At 43.6% G+C, this 5,621-nt stretch overlaps 1 non-coding gene across 1 annotated transcript; it reads left to right on the top strand.

The window, feature by feature from the left end:
* The first annotated feature begins 3,527 nt into the window (after positions 1–3,527).
* Positions 3,528–3,676, top strand: LOC138496252 (U12 minor spliceosomal RNA). Its single transcript, XR_011277781.1, has one exon. It is a non-coding gene; the product is annotated as a U12 minor spliceosomal RNA (small nuclear RNA).
* Positions 3,677–5,621: the final 1,945 nt, after the last annotated feature.

Genomic DNA, 5,621 nt, shown 5'->3' with positions numbered 1-5,621 from the left:
CCCCACAAGTGGATCTCTTCACCACCAGTGTCAACCGGAAGCGCGAAAGTTTCTGCTTGTGGGAATTTCCTCTAAGAGGAGCCTTAGGGGACGCATTCGTAGTGGAGTGGTCCTTTCCACTGCTGTACGTGTTTCCTCCAGTCCCCGTCATTCCGCAAGTGTTGCGGAGGTTCGGTTCCCGGATGATCCTCCTTGCTCTGGCATGGGCCAGGAGAGCGTGGTACCCGGACCTTCTAGACATGGCCATCTGCCCTCCACGCCGTCTTCCCTACCGAGACGATCTGCTCTCACGGGAGGGAGGTTGGGTTCTCCAACCAGAGGTCAAGTCCCTCAGCCTTCATGCTTGGTATCTGAAAGGTTGAGGTATAAGGATTGGGACCTCCCCGAAGATGTGATGGAGTTGTTGCTTTCGGCCAGAAGGCCCGCAACAAAATCCTTGTACCATTGCCGTTGGAGAAAGTTCTGTGACTGGTTCAGGGTACAGAATGTGGATCCTTTCCAATGTTCCATTCCTTTTGGTTTTGTCTTTTTTGCTTTCTTTAGCCCACAAGAGGGTACCATTAAGGGTTACCTGGCAGCGCTGTCCATATGTAACCACTCGTCTGAGGAATGTTCTTGTTTTAAGATCCCTTTGATTTCTCAGTTTCTAAAAGGGCTAACGTGTTTCCACCGTCACCTTTCCAGGTGCCGGGATGGGGTTTGAATTTGGTTTTAAAATACCTAATGGGAGCTCCGTTTGAGCCCTTATGTTCTTGTCTGTTGCGACTGTTGTCCTTTAAAACTTTATTTATTTTTAGTTGCGGTTACTTCCGCACGCAGAGTGAGTTGCAGGCACTTTCCGCTAAGCCACCCTTTACTGTTTTCCATAAGGACAGAGTTGTCCTGTGTGTGCGGCCGTCTTTTCTTCCGAAGGTTGTCTGAATTCCTTTTGAGCCAGATGGTAACTCTTCAGGAGTTTTTTCCTTCTCCACATCCTGGTAAGGAATAGGAGAGGCTCCATAGGTTGGATCGTAGGAGAGCTTTGAGTTTCTATCTCTCACGATGTCGCGGGTCAGAGTGGCCGGTCAGCTCTTTGTTGGTTATGCTGGAAGACGCTTGGGTCAGGCTCTTTCCAAACAGACCTTATCTAGATGGATCATTTTGACGATCTCTGAGTGTTACCGTTTGGTGGGAAAGGACCCTCCAGTAGGTTTACGGGCTCACTCTACTAGGCGTGTGGCTGCCTCCACTGCTCTACAGAGGGGTGTTCTGGTTCGCAATATTTGCGAAGCAGCCACATGGGCCTCTGTCCATACTTTTGTGAGACACTATTCCTTGGACTCCATCCATGGGCAGGATTTGGCCTTTGGTAAGGCAGTCCTTTATTCAGCAATTTAATTGGGCATTCTAAAATTATAAATTGTAAATTCTTTTCCCACCTCAATATGTTGGTACTGCTTTGGGAGTCTGTCATAGATGTGGAATACGTCGGGGGACACAATCCCCTCGAAGAACAAGTTACTTATCTTATCTGGTAACGTTCTTTCAATGGGATGGCCTCCGACGTTTTCCTCGTCGAACCCTCCCATCCTGCCCCTCTTCAGAATGTCTTAATTGATTGCAGCTTACGTTTCCGCAAGGTTGTCTGCAGTCATACTGGCAGGAGATTGGTGCCACACGTCCTGGGAAAAAACTACACTGAGGCTACGGGCGCTGTGCGTCCTATATATATATATAACATCCGGTGACATTGACGCTCGACGGAGGCCCACGAGGAACAACGTATCGACGTCATAGATGCAGGACACCCTATGCCGAATATTTTCAGAAGCGGCACAGCTGTGGTCATTACCTGTCATAGATGTGGAATACGTCGGAGGAACATCCCATCGAAAGAACGTTACTAGATAAGATAAGTAACTTGTTCTTCTTCTACCCCCGCCTTGGTTTTCCTGCAAACGTGAACTCACGTAAATAAATGTCAACCAAAGCAGAGCCCTTGCAAAGAACCTGCACAGCTGGACTGCAGCACCTTGACTGAATGAGCAGTCAGGTCTTCAATCGATTTGGTGCCTGCAGGCCATTCTTGATGTGCATGTAAACTGATCACTGCAGGTAGGAGCCATAGCTGAGTGTGTTGGCAGGGCAAACTTATGCTGAGGGCCTGAAGATCACATTGGGGATCACCAAATATAGGAATGCAACTCCAAAATCCAATACAAAAAACAGCTTGAACGGAGAATGAATGCACTTTGAAAAAACAAGTTAATTACATGTTTAACGGCTGGAAGGGGTTAGTAGCTTCATAAAGCTGAAAACGAACAGTTCCTTTAAGTGCTCAACAAAGTTGCACATTTTATACACACTGAAACAATGTACATAATTACACACATTCTGTTACAAAGTCATCCCCCAAAAATCCCATTGGCTAAGTCTAATGCAAATGAATCTAATTCCACTACATTCTCTAACCCCATTGGACATATTTACTGAATACAATTTACACGTGGTCTCATTGTTATAAGTCATACCATCCTAAAATATAATTGGTTTATTAACTCAAAACAATTCAACAGTTTACTTGCCCCATTCGTCAAGGAAACTTTAACCCAGTACGTGATGTGCAAGGCTTTTCATAAATACTTAAAAAGCAAGAGGAAGTAGAGGAACAATAATCATTCTTTTGAAACAGCAGTAAAATTCTTATCACCCGCAAACGTCCCGGCGCCTCATATTACTTCTTCCTACATTCCTTCACGTCACCTTATTTGCAAATACCATCTCAGATCATTTAACCTGCAGACAACTTCCTGCTTATCGTCCTTGAGAGCCCATAAAACACCGAAAAAGCTGTGCCCTTAAAGCACCCCTCACATGTGTTTTATTAACTAACTCCCAATTCAACCCACCATGTAACTACAAGTCTGCATGCTCTCAGGAAGATTGCCCCTTGTATCTTCCAATTCAGCCATAAAACCCAACCAGATGGCCTTTCGTTCTGTTCTGGCCTTTAGCACTTTGCGGTTCACTACCTACCCTCTTCCATGACCTTGGTCATCCAGCTCTCCAAGCCAGGCAAAAACCATTTCTGCAACTGAAAAACAGAGGCTCACGCAAAGCCCAACTAAGCGAAAACTGCACTCATCAATGTCTCTGTGTACCCACAACGAACCCCATTCCCCAATGGCCCACAAAGTATCTGCAATTTAAACCATTGTTGAATCCATGCATGTACACTGTTCAAGATTTATTTCCCCTCAGCAAAACATGCTTCTAAGCGCTGAAAGATGTACATCGCACAATAGCATTGTATCCATGCTACTGCATATTATGTTGCTACCTATTGCACATTTAAAATGTATCCAAAACTACACACTAAGTTACACTATTTTCAATTCATTTAACTACACAAAAACACATATTTAGTTGCAACATTGCATCTAATCCAACTGCATCATGGCCTAGCACAACTTGTGTACCTTTTCCCGCATTGGGATCCCAAACGTCCACTCCAACATAAGGGTCGGTAGTTCTAACAATTCTAGTTTTTGCCTTAAACTAATCAGTGAGGAAAAGAATGATTTTGCATGATGCCAGAATCCTCACTCGTAATGTGAACAGATTATTTAAAGAATTATAAGTGCTCTGTGGGTGACTTACCTGATTAGCAGGATGCCTTTGATAAGGCAATCTTCTCGCCCCTGTTTGTTAATAAAAACCTAATATTTGAAACCTGTGTTTCACTTACTTGTCAGATATCAAGTGTCTTAATTTTAGAGAGGGCTTTGGTTTCAATCAGCTGATCGGCAATGACTAGGATTATTTGTTGCCACATTTCTTGTGCTCACCTTCTATTGCTGATGAAGTCTGTTAAATGCTCGCTTGTGGCCACGGCCATTGGAACTTCTGGCAATGACTTCCAGTGAGTATCAGACTTCCTGTGTAGTTTATGCATCTAGAACTTCATTCCTGGAAACCACTAAACCCCTGGAAAAAAGGCCATGTGCACCCTTTTTTAGAGAAAGACCAGAGTTTTATTTTGTATACAGAATAAAAAAAGGCGACGGGGTATTGCAAATCCACTGCCAAAGAGCTCTCTGATGTCTTTTGTACAAAATTCAGATTATAAACAGACAAATCGTCACTCATGGCGCACTTGATATACAATGTTAATCCCCACCCTCATTGACTGCTGCCTATATACATGCTACTAATTACATATAGCCCATCCTCCGATTGGGTGCTCTGTTTTCTTGCTCCTCTTTGCCACATGTGAGTAACGGCCTTGTCCATCATGGAATGCTAAAAAGCAATTGATTAAAATCATTTAGCACCACCCTATCTTCGATCCTAACCACGTGACATGCACTTGGTTATCAACGTGAACTCAATGGGCAACTTCAAGGTCAGCCTGGTCCTTGCAAACAAAGCAGCACTTTTCTCATCCCAGACACGTTGGCGCCCCATAATGCCCTCTACACTGTATGGGCATCATTCTTGGCTCTCCTTGGCACAAAACATAGATAGTGTCGTTCTCCGCTTTCCCTTTTAATAGTTTCCCCCACCAAGGGTGAACCTGGTGTCCCACTAATCCAATTCTTGAAGGATTTAGAGCACATTTCCATGCACATCTGGTACTTCATATAGAGTGACCATCATTTGCAGGTGTCTTAAATCTTAGTTCATGTTTAGGCATCGCAAGACCTCTGCCTTCACTCCAAGCAATACAACCTTGCTACTAGACCGCAGCCCTTCACTTCTTCAGCTGCACACATTCCTACCTAATTAGTTCAAAGGCCTAACTATGTGGGGGCATATGCATGTTCCTTTCCTGCACCTGGGAATTGTGATGCAATGGTGAGGCTTTGTTGTTCTGTGTTTCTATGAAAACACGGCCTGCGAGGATTCAGGCCTACTCATTAACGCAGTGTTAGTTCAGGTTATGATTGTTGTGTGTGTATATATACATATATCAGTGAAAAAACATTGTTAAAGGGATGTTATGGTTAAGTTGCGCAACTAAAAACCGATCAAATTTAGTGAGAAAATGTTGCAAACGGCACGTTATGGTTCTATTGCTCTAAGAAAAACCTAGCACATTCAGTGCAAACACTTTGTAAAGGGACGTTATACTTTCTTTGCACTACCAACTACCTATCCATATTATGGGTACATGTAAAACCCCCAAAAAACTGAAATTTGCCAGTTATGGTAAGCTAAGCAACTATAACGCGTGCCACCACTGTGCTCTGCTAAAACGAACACCCATGACATCACAAGAGCCTTTTTCTTTTTTTTGTAGGTGCTTGCAAAGAAACCCCTTTTTTGGGGGGTTGGTGGGTTTATTTTCTTCTTACATTCTTAGAGGAACCTCTTCAAAGAATCCTGTAGATTGTAAAACAATATACCATTTCCAATGGTGGTCAAAGAAATGCCATGTGCATGGAAAAAGTACACATTTCTAGAATTAAGGATGTCATTGTCACAGTAGAACATCACAGCGTTGCACAAAAAAGCAGACATACTTCTGTTTATAAGAGCCCTTCCGACCTTGGGCTGCAGACAAATTACATTTGCATAGTCTGTTCTTTTCTTGGTGGTATGCATGAGAAAAGCGCCTTGGCAGTGGGAAAAATCTGCTT

This window comes from Ambystoma mexicanum, chromosome 10 (genome assembly GCF_040938575.1).
Source record: "Ambystoma mexicanum isolate Mex_15411 chromosome 10, UKY_AmexF1_1, whole genome shotgun sequence".
NCBI classification, from domain to species: domain Eukaryota; kingdom Metazoa; phylum Chordata; class Amphibia; order Caudata; family Ambystomatidae; genus Ambystoma; species Ambystoma mexicanum.
Note: the sequence above shows the minus strand (reverse complement) of the source record. Positions and strands in the feature narration are given on the sequence as shown.